The sequence below is a fragment of the Erinaceus europaeus genome, chromosome 4 (genome assembly GCF_950295315.1).
Source record: "Erinaceus europaeus chromosome 4, mEriEur2.1, whole genome shotgun sequence".
NCBI classification, from domain to species: Eukaryota; Metazoa; Chordata; class Mammalia; order Eulipotyphla; family Erinaceidae; genus Erinaceus; species Erinaceus europaeus.
The window spans coordinates 65,344,033-65,354,533 of record NC_080165.1 but is presented as its reverse complement, the minus strand read 5'-3'; the positions used below and the strand labels follow the sequence as shown (position 1 = coordinate 65,354,533).

At 42.7% G+C, this 10,501-nt stretch overlaps 1 pseudogene; it reads left to right on the top strand.

Annotated features, from left to right (window-relative positions):
• The first annotated feature begins 6,972 nt into the window (after positions 1-6,972).
• LOC103119470 (tubulin beta chain-like) lies at positions 6,973-9,459 on the top strand (annotated as a pseudogene).
• The last annotated feature ends 1,042 nt before the right edge of the window (positions 9,460-10,501 follow it).

Genomic DNA, 10,501 nt, shown 5'->3' with positions numbered 1-10,501 from the left:
CAAATCCCAGTGAAAACCCGGGGGGGGGGGGGGAATCGCAAATTAGGGTAGAGGAAAATCAATCTCTCTCTCTCTGTCTCTCTCTCATTGAGTTAATGGTGGTTTACAGCTCTGTATGTTTTGGGAATACAGAGCCAAACCTCCAGCACTTTCTCCCTGTTTTGTCTGAATTCTCTCTCCTCCTCCTCCTCCTCCTCCTCCTCCTCTCCTCCTCCTCCTCCTCCTCCTCCTCCTCCTCTTCTTCCTCCTCCTCCTCCTTCTTCTCTCTTTTTTCTCTTTCCCTCTCTTCTGTCACCTGTCTGGCTTGGTAAAGCTGGAGCTAGACTTGAACCATATCACACTGGGGGAGATGGGATTCAATCCTGTAACCTCAAGCTTGATAAATTAATGGTTTATGTGTCAAGAGTTTGTGCCAGTGATTCCTCCACTAAGAGTGCCTCATTTTAACATAGTGACTATACACCAATTTTTCAATAGGGGACAGTCTGCTTTTATGTCATGCACAAAAGTTGATATGCTTGAATTACCCTCAGAATGACTTTCTAAATTCTTTTTAAACTGTATTTATTATTATTATTGGAAATAGAGGCAGAGAGGAAAAAGACCACATTGCTGAAGTTTATTCCTTCAGTGTGGCGAGGATTGGACTCAAACCTGGGCCATGACAAAGCATTACACTATTCAACTGAGCTAATTTTTTTCTAAAAAATTTATTAACAGTTGTGTTTCTCTCCTCTCCACTCTTGGGTCAACTAGGAATACCAAAGGAGTCCACCTGGGACTTCAACAAGACAGGACTAGAACAACTTCAGGAACCAACCAAATCACCAGTGAGTACAAACATGTGTGGCTCATGGACAGAGAGGAGCCTAGGGAGAGACTAAGTGGCTGATAATAGTCCAGTGGTTTACCAGTTGAGGCACCACCTACAGTCTGTTTCACCACCAAAAAGACAGCTGAAGGGAGGAGAGGACTTCCCTAAGACTCACCAAATGCAACTGTGAGTCTCCATTGCTATTGCCCTCAGAATCTGGAGCAACAGGGGGGAGGCCCTGTGCTGACACCATGGGACAGAGAACTGACCAGGAAACTCAGTAGAAGATCTATACCTTGGTGGCCTTGTGGTGGGGCTATGAGAGTCTCTTTGCATAACCACTGGATTATCTCTGCCCCACCCTGCTTTATCTCTTGGTCAGGAGTCAGTGATTAAGCTAAGAAGCCTATTTATAGTTTAAAAGGCCTAAGGCTGTCATAGCTTACAGGGAAGAAAAAGAAAAAAAGAAGCTTTTAAGACTCTTAATCCTTTAAAGCTCCAACTCAGGGATTAAAATAATATTGAGGGAGTCAGGATTAAGTGCATGTGGTGCAAAGCTCAAGGACTTGTTTAAAGATCCCTGTTCAAGCCCTCAGCTCCTCACCTGCAGGGGAGTTGCTTCACAAGTGGTGAAGCAGGTCTGCAGGTGTGTATCTTTCTCTCTCCATCTCTGTCTTCCCCTCCTCTCTCCATTTCTCTCTGTCCTGTCCAACAATAATGACATCAATAACAATAATAACTGCAACAATAAAACAAGGGCAACAAAAAGGGAATAAATAAATATTTTTTAATTTTTTAAGTAATAATAATATTGAAACAACTGTGGGTTTCCACAACTGTGAACCCTTTAATTATCTTACTTAGACACAAGTCAATCCAGGCAAGAGTTATCAGTCGTTTGAAAAGTGCTGAGAGAGGAACCTCATAACATACTATATATGTTAACCTCATAACATACTATATAAAATGGTTAAATCAACAAGAAAAAATATTGGAGAAATGAATCAGCATAAGAATCCAGCTAAAAGCTCCCCAAAGGTTGAAACACAAAAGAATGAGGTTAACATCCAAACACTAGTTAAGTAAATAATCACAGGAATGAGTAAAGAGTCTGAAAGAATTGTCATCAGAAATGCAGAAACAACAAATGAGACTCTCAAGAAAACACTAATTATCTCAAGGTTATTAGAGAGCTAAAGCTGAAAGAGCTGATATAAGAAAACAACTAGCTTAACAAGCTAAAACAGTATCAGAACAGGGTAACAAAGTAGATGAATTTCAGAAAACAGTAGACGGGAGAGAAATAGAATAAATGAGGCTGAAGACAGAATGAGCAAGATCGAGGACGAATTAGAGACAACTAAAAAAGAAGTAAGAGATCTCAAAAAGAGACTAAGAGATACTGAAAACAACAACAGAAACCTATGGGATGACTTCAAAAGAAATAATATACTCATTATTGGCTTACCAGAGGAAGAAAGAGAGGGAGGGGAAGAAAGCATTCTTCAGGACATAATAGCTGAGAACTTCTCTAATCTAGACAATATAAAAGACATAAAAGTTTGGAAGTCAGGTGGTAGCTTAGTGGATTAAGCTCAGGCTGCAAGGACCAGCATAAGGATTCTGGTTCAAGTCCCCAGTTCCCCACCTGCAGGGGAGTCGCTTCAAAAGCAGTGAAATAGGTCTGCAGGTGTCTTTCTCTCCCCCTCTCTGTCTTCCCCTCCTCTATCCATTTATCTCTGTCCTATCCAACAACATCAATCATAACTACAAAAATAAAACAATAAAGGCAACAAAAGGGAATAAAGAATGAATAAATATTTTTTTAAAAAAGACATAAAAGTTCAAGAAGCCCAGAGGGCCCCTAACAGTATTAACCCAGACATAAAGACACAAACACACATCATATTTAGAACGGAAAGGAATAAAGATAAAGAAAGGATCCTGAAGGCTGCAAGACAAAAAAAAAAGAGTCACTTACAGAGGAACATCCAAGATTAGCAGCAGACTTCTCCACACAAACACTACAGGGATGCAAGTTTGGTTTAATATACGTAAATCAATCAATGTGATCCATCACATCAATAAAAGCAAGACCAAAAACCACATGGTCATATCAATAGATGCAGAGAAAGCCTTTGACAAAATACAACATCCCCTCATGATCAAAACACTACAAAAAATGGAAATAGATGGAAAATTCCTCAAGATAGTGGAGTCTATATATAGTAAACCTGCAACCAATATCATACTCAATGGTGAAAATCTGGAAGCATTTCCCCTCAGATCAGGTACTAGACAGGGCTGCCCACTATCACCATTACTATTCAACATAATGGTGGAAGTTCTTGCCATAGCAATCAGGCAGGGGCAAGGAATTAAAGGGATACAGGTTGGAAGAGAAGAAGTCAAACTCTCCCTATTTGTGGATGACATGATAATATACATAGAAAAACCTAAGGAATCCAGCAAGAAGCTTTTGGAAATCATTAGGCAATACAGTAAGGTGTCAGGCTACAAAATTAACATTCAAAAGTCAGTGGCATTCCTCTATGCAAACACTAAGTTAGAGGAAATTGAAATCCAGAAATCAATTCCTTTTACTATAACAACTAAAACAATAAAATATCTAGGAATAAACCTAACCAAAGAAGTGAAAGACTTGTATACTGAAAATTATGAGTCACTACTCAAGGAAATTGAAAAAGACACAAAGAAGTGGAAAGATATTCCATGTTCATGGGTTGGTAGAATTAACACCATCAAAATGAATATACTACCCAGAGCCATACACAGATTTAATGCTATCCCCATCAAGATCCCAAGCACATTTTTTAGAAGAACAGAACAAATGCTACAAATGTCTATCTGGAACCGGAAAAGACCTAGAATTGCCAAAACAATCTTGAGAAGAAAGAACAGAACTGGAGGCATCACACTCCCAGATCTCAAATTGTATTATAGGGCCATTGTAATCAAAACTGCCTGGTACTAGAACATGAATAGACATACTGACCAGTGGAACAGAATTGAGAGCCCAGAAGTAAGCCCCCACACCTATGGATATCTAATCTTTGACAAAGGGGCCCAGACTATTAAATGGGGAAAGCAGAGTCTCTTTAACAAATGGTGTTGGAAAAAATGGGTTGAAACACGCAGAAGAATGAAACTGAACCACGATATTTCACCAACTACAAAAGTAAATTCCAAGTGGATCAAGGACTTGAATGTTAGACCAGAAATTATCAAATACTTAGAGGAAAATATTGGCAGAACTCTTTTCAGCATAAATTTCAAAGACGTCTTCAACGAAACAAATCCAATTACAAAGAAGACTAAGACAAACATAAACCTATGGGACTACATCAAATTAAAAGGCTTCTGTACAGCAAAAGAAACCTCTACCCAAACCAAGAGACCCCTCACAGAATGGGAGAAGATCTTTACATGCCATACATCAGACATGAGGCTAATAACCAAAATATATAAAGAGCTTGCCAGACTCAACAACAAGACAACAAATAACCCTGTCCAAAAAATGGGGAGAGGACATGGACAGAATATTTACCACAGAAGAGATCGAAAATGCTGAGAAACCTATGAAAAAAATGCTCCAAGTCCTTGATTGTCAGATAAATGCAATGAAAGACAACAATGAGATACCACTTCACTCCTGTGAGAATGTCATACATCAGAAAAGGTAACAGCAGCAAATGCTGGAGAGGTTGTGGGGGCAAAGGAACCCTGCTGCACTGCTGGTGGGAATGTCAATTGCTTCAACCCCTGTGGAGAACAATCTGGAGAACTTTCGCAAGGCTAGAAATGGACCTACCCTATGATCCTGCAATTCCTCTCCTGGGGATATATCCTAAAGAACCCAACATACCCATCCAAAAAGACCTGTGTATACATATGTTCTTGGCAGCACAATTTGTAATAGCCAAAACCTGGAAGCAACCCAGGTGTCCAACAACAGATGAGTGGCTGAGCAAGTTGTGGTATATATACACCATGGAATACTACTCAGCTGTAAAAAATGGTGACTTTACCATTTTCAGTCGATCTTGGATGGATCTTGAAACATTCATGTTAAGTGAAATAAGTCAGAAACAGAAGGATGAATATGGGATGATCTCACTCTCAGGCAGAAGTTGAAAAACAAGATCAGAAAAGAAATCACTAGTAGAACCTGAACTGAATTGCACCAATGTAAAAGACTCTGGGGTGGGTGAAGAGGAGAGTACAGGTCCAAAAAGGATGACAGAGAACCTAGTGGGGGGTTGTATTGTCATTTGGAAAACTGAGAAATGTTATGCATGTACAAACTATTGTATTTACTGTCGAATGTAAAACATTAATTCCCCAATAAAGAAATTTTTTAAAAAAAGAAAAAAGGTTTTATTAAAAATTTAATATTGATTTACAAAATTGCATATCAACAGGGTTATAAGGCCATACTGTTCCCACCACCAGAGTTCTGAGTCCCAAGTCCTTCCACTGCAAACAACTGCGGTTCTTCCAATGTTGCAAACATGGGTTAACTGTCATGTCTACAACTCTCTGTCTAAATTTTACATGATTGTCACCTTTTTCTTCCAGGTCCAATTCTCTCTTTTACTTTAAGCCACAAACAACCCTATCACTACATCCAAATATGTCTTCTCTTTTCATACTCTGGGACCTGATGGATTTGGGAGTTCATAGCCCTCTTATTCTCTTCCTCCTATCACTTCTCCTCCACTGAGAGTATGGATTAAAATTGTTTTGGGGTACAGAAGGTAAGATTTCTGGCTTCTGTAATTGCTGCTCTGCTGGATTTAGGCATTGGTAGGTCAATTCATAAGCCCCAGCCTGTTTTCTGTCTTTTCCCTAGTGGGGTAGGGCTCTGGAGAGGTGAGATTCTAGAGCACATTGGCAAAATCACCTGCCTGGAGAAGTCAGGATGGAATCATGATAGCGTCTGCAACTTGGTGTCTGGAAGGTGGCAGGGCATAAAGTAAGACAAAATGGTTAATGAACAGGAACCAAAAAGTAGGAACAAAATTTACAAGATTAGGGATTTTAGGGTAGAAGAAGGGTAGAAGAAAGCTTGGCAGTCTAAAAGTTTAGGTTTATTTCTAGGGGCCCAGGACTATGGTAGGTTTTGCTTGCGTTTGGTAGCTAGTATGAAGTTGGATAAAAATTATGTCTGAGAAAATGGTATCAGAGTAGAGTAGAGAGTTGCATTAGGGAAGAGTGTAGCTTCTATTATTAAAAGTACTCTGTGGATAAAATTAACTATTTACCTCTATCCACCCGACCCCAGGGCCTATATATATGTATGTATTTAGCACCAGAGGCTGTATAACCTCTAAAGCCCTATTGGTCTGACCTTGCAACTCATAGCAATTAAGCTATTTTGCCAAGTCCTCTCTGTCCCTCTTAAACGAAACAAATCTGAGAAAGAAATAAAGTCTGGTTTCAAAGTTTCACATGTTGTTGTGGTCAGTGGAGCCACGAGGTTTGGATGAAGAGAAACAGATTGCCCTTCTAAAAACTGGGAGCTCCCAGATCTAGCTACTTTGGGGTACACTTGCTTATATTGTCTAGGTTTGATCTTGGTGAGGAACTTCCCTGATCAGATGTATGGGACTGCTCACAGGACTCCAGACCACCTAGTTCATGCCTCTGGAGTCAGATCTCCATCTGACTCTGAGCCTCCTTGACTCCTGAGATAGTTGTCCTCCAGCTGCAGCCGGAGAGAGGGAGGAGGTGCCTAGCCCAGGGTGGAAGTTCCTGGGGGAATCATGGGTGGACAGAATGTGGAAGGAGCAACTTGGTCTGGACTTCCCTTCCTGCTCCTACTTATCACCTTGGAGATAAACTGCACTGAGTAGGATAGTGACCTAATAGCATCCTCTCTTGCCCATCCTCATGGGCAACAGAAACTATCAGTCTTATTTATTTATTTATTTTGCCCAGGGTTATTGCTGGGGCTCAGTGCCTGCACTACGAATCCACGGCTCCTGGAGGCCATTTTTCCTATTTTGTTGTCCTTGTTCTTGCCCTTGTTTTTGTTATTATTGTTATTGTTGCCATTGCTGTTGTTGTTGGATAGGACAGAGAGAAATGGAAAGAGGAGGGGAAGACAGAGAGAGGTAGAGAAAGATAGACAACTGCCCTCTCAGAATCTTCCTGCTGCGGCGTTCGGACCTCGCTGCTCCAGCCTCCGGGGCACGTCCCAGCTTTCCAGCCGGCGACTAGCAGCAGCAAAGCAAAAAAAAAAACAAACAAAAGAAAGAATATATACTATTTTTTATTCTTGCCCCATACACATCTTGAGGCGAGCACAAAGTTTTAAGTAAATTTTAATCATGAGGGAAATCGTGCACATCCAGGCCGGTCAGTGTGGCAACCAGATTGGTGCTAAGTTCTGGGAGGTGATCAGTGATGAACATGGCATGGATCCTACCGGCACCTACCACAGGGACAGCAACCTGCAGCTGGACCGCATTTCTGTGTATTACAATGAAGCCACAGGTGGCAAATATGTTCCTCGTGCTATCTTGGTGGATGTAGAACCTGGGACCATGGACTGTTTGCTCAGGTCCTTTTGGTCAAATCTTCAGACCAGACAACTTTGTTTTTGGTCAGTCTGGGGCAGGCAACAACTGGGCCAAGGGCCACTATACTGAAGGAGCTGGTCGACTCTGTCCTGGATGTGGTACGAAAGGAAGCAGAGAGTTGTGACTGCCTCCAGGGCTTCCAGCTGACCCACTCACTGGGTGGGGGCACAGGCTCTGAAATGGGCACCCTACTTATCAGCAAGATCAGAGAAGAGTACCCTGACAGAATCATGAATACCTTCAGTGTGGTTCCCTCACCTAAAGTGTCTGACACTGTAGTTGAGCCCTACAATGCCACCCTCTCTGTTCATCAGTTAGTAGAGAACACTGATGAAACCTACTGTATTGACAACAAGGCCCTTTATGATATCTGCTTCCGCACCCTCAAGCTGACCACTCCAACCTACGGAGACCTGAACCACCTCGTCTCAGCCACCATGAGCAGTGTCACCACCTGCCTCCGCTTCCCTGGCCAGCTCAATGCTGACCTCTGCAAGCTGGCAGTCAACATGGTGCCCTTCCCTCATCTCCACTTCTTCATGCCTGGCTTTGCCCCCCTCACCAGTCGTGGAAGCCAGCAATATCGGGCTCTCACTGTGCCCGAACTCACCCAGCAGGTCTTTGATGCCAAGAATATGATGGCTTGTGATCCTCGCCACGGTCGCTACCTCACTGTGGCTGCTGTCTTCCGTGGGCGGATGTCCATGAAGGAGGTAGATGAGCAGATGCTTAACGTGCAGAATAAGAATAGCAGCTACTTCGTGGAATGGATCCCCAATAACATCAAGACAGCTGTCTGTGACATCCCACCCCGTGGCCTCAAGATGGCAGTCACCTTCATCAGCAATAGCACAGCTATCCAGGAGCTCTTCAAGCGCATCTCAGAGCAGTTCACTGCCATGTTCCACAGGAAGGCCTTCCTCCACTGGTACACAGGTGAGGGCATGGACGAGATGGAGTTCACTGAGGCTGAGAGCAACATGAACGACCTCGTCTCTGAGTACCAGCAGTACCAAGATGCTACCGCAGAAGAGGAAGATTTTGGTGAGGAGGCTGAAGAGGAGGCCTAAGCAGAGCCCAGTCACCTCAGTTCCCTCGGCCTTTTCAATTGCCCCTTTCTCTCCCTCAGATTTTGCTTTTTCTGCCCCCCCCCTTTTTTGTGGTGGGGGCGAGGGATTCTAAACAGGCGTTCAATAAATATTTGTTTGTTGAATGTCTCCTCTCTTTCCACTCTGGGAAATCTAGATTTCTGCCATTCTGGGTAACCTGTTGCCCACTGTCATCTGTCTAATTAATATTTCCTTTTCTGTTTTTAAGGTAATTCCCCCAGAAACTGGGTCTCATCCAGGTCCCACTTAGAACCATGTGCTAAAAAACCAAAATGGCCACCATTTAACTCCTTCAGTAGCCAAGTGAAAGAAAGCCAGGCTACTTTGAATTCAAGTAGAGGTCCCTGTGAGGCAGAGGTGGTGGGATTTTTCTATTCTAGAGCAATTTTGGAGGAGGGGGTCAGGCTATTGAAGTTATACTATTCTAGGCATTTCCTCTCCTCAACTTCAGGGGAGGCATATAACAGTACTATTTCTGTTTTCTGTCTAAGCTCTGTTCTGAGTTGTCTTTTATTAGTAGTTTCTGTCAAATGGGAGTCTTTCTTGTTTACTTCTCACATTGGATTTCTTTTCCCCATGTTGGAGGGGAACAGTCAAGAAGGGGGGAAGAAAAGCCATCCCTGATCCAGAAAGTCTGTCTTTATTCCCCTCTTTTTTGCCCAAAAAGAGGAATGCCAGCCCTGCTGTATATATATATGGAAGTGTAGTACCCAGGTGAGTCATTCCCCAGAGGAGAGGGAACTGGAGACCCACCTTTGGTAACATCTCTTGCTATTGCCTTTACCCCCACCTTTGGTTTTGCCCTATTCTACACTTCAAATTTCTACTTTGTGTTGAACTTGCTTTTTTTCATATTGAAAAGATGAAATTGCCCTCCTCCCCAAGAGCCAAAAATAAATGAGAATTGGGACAAAAAAAAAAAAAAAGAAAAGAAAGATAGACACCTGCAGACCTGCTTCACCTCCTGTGAAGTGGGGAGCCGGGGGCTCAAACCGAGATACTTGCGTGGGTCCTTGCGCTGGTCCTTGTGCACTTAACTTGCTGTGCTATTGCCTGACCCCGCTAACAGTCTTTTTAAAAAAACTCATTTTATTATGGGTGGGGAGACAGCTCCATGGAAGTGGAACATGGGACTTGCATATCTGAGGTTCCTGATTTGATCCCGGTATAACATGAACTAGAGTGGTGCTCTGGCTCCTTTTCTTTCTCTCTCTCTCTCTCTCTCTCTCTCTCGTGTGTGTGTGTGTGTGTGTGTGTGTGTGTGTGTCTTGTGTGAAAGTCTCTATCACTATAAGAAATAAAGGAACATTTTTTTTTTTAATTTAGAAGAGAGGACTTGGGGGTGGTTTACATGGTAGAGCACACACATCACCACGTGTGAAGACCCACGTTGGGGCCCCCCCAGCACCACATGGGGGAACCATTCACAGTGTAGGGAAGCTGCATGAATTTTAAAGCAGTGGTGTGGTGTCTCTCCTGTCTACCCCTCTCTGTATCTCACCCTGTATCTGGAAAAGAAAAAAGATTCCACTGAGGGGCAATGAAATCAGGAAGGCATGAAACCTCAGAGAAAATCCTGGTGGTTTAAGAAAATTGGGAATTGACCCAGGAGGTGGCACAGTGAAAGAACTCAGGACTTGAACACTTGGGGTCTCAAGTTAAGTCCCTGACATCACAAGTGCCAGAATGATTCTCTGGTTCTTTCTCTTTCCAGTGTTGATAAAAAAAGCATGACTTTTTAATTTTAAAAAAAATTTTAAAAAATATTTATTCTCTTTTGTTGCCCTTATTGTTTCATTGTTGTAGTTATTATTGTTGTTGTCATTGTTGGATAGACAGAGAGAAACGGAGAGGGGAGGGGAAGACAGGGGGAGAGAAAGAAGACACCTGCAGACCTTGTAGACCTGCTTCACCACCTGTGAAGCAACTCCCCCTCCACCACCCCCTCCCCCGCAGGTGGAGAGCCGGTGGCT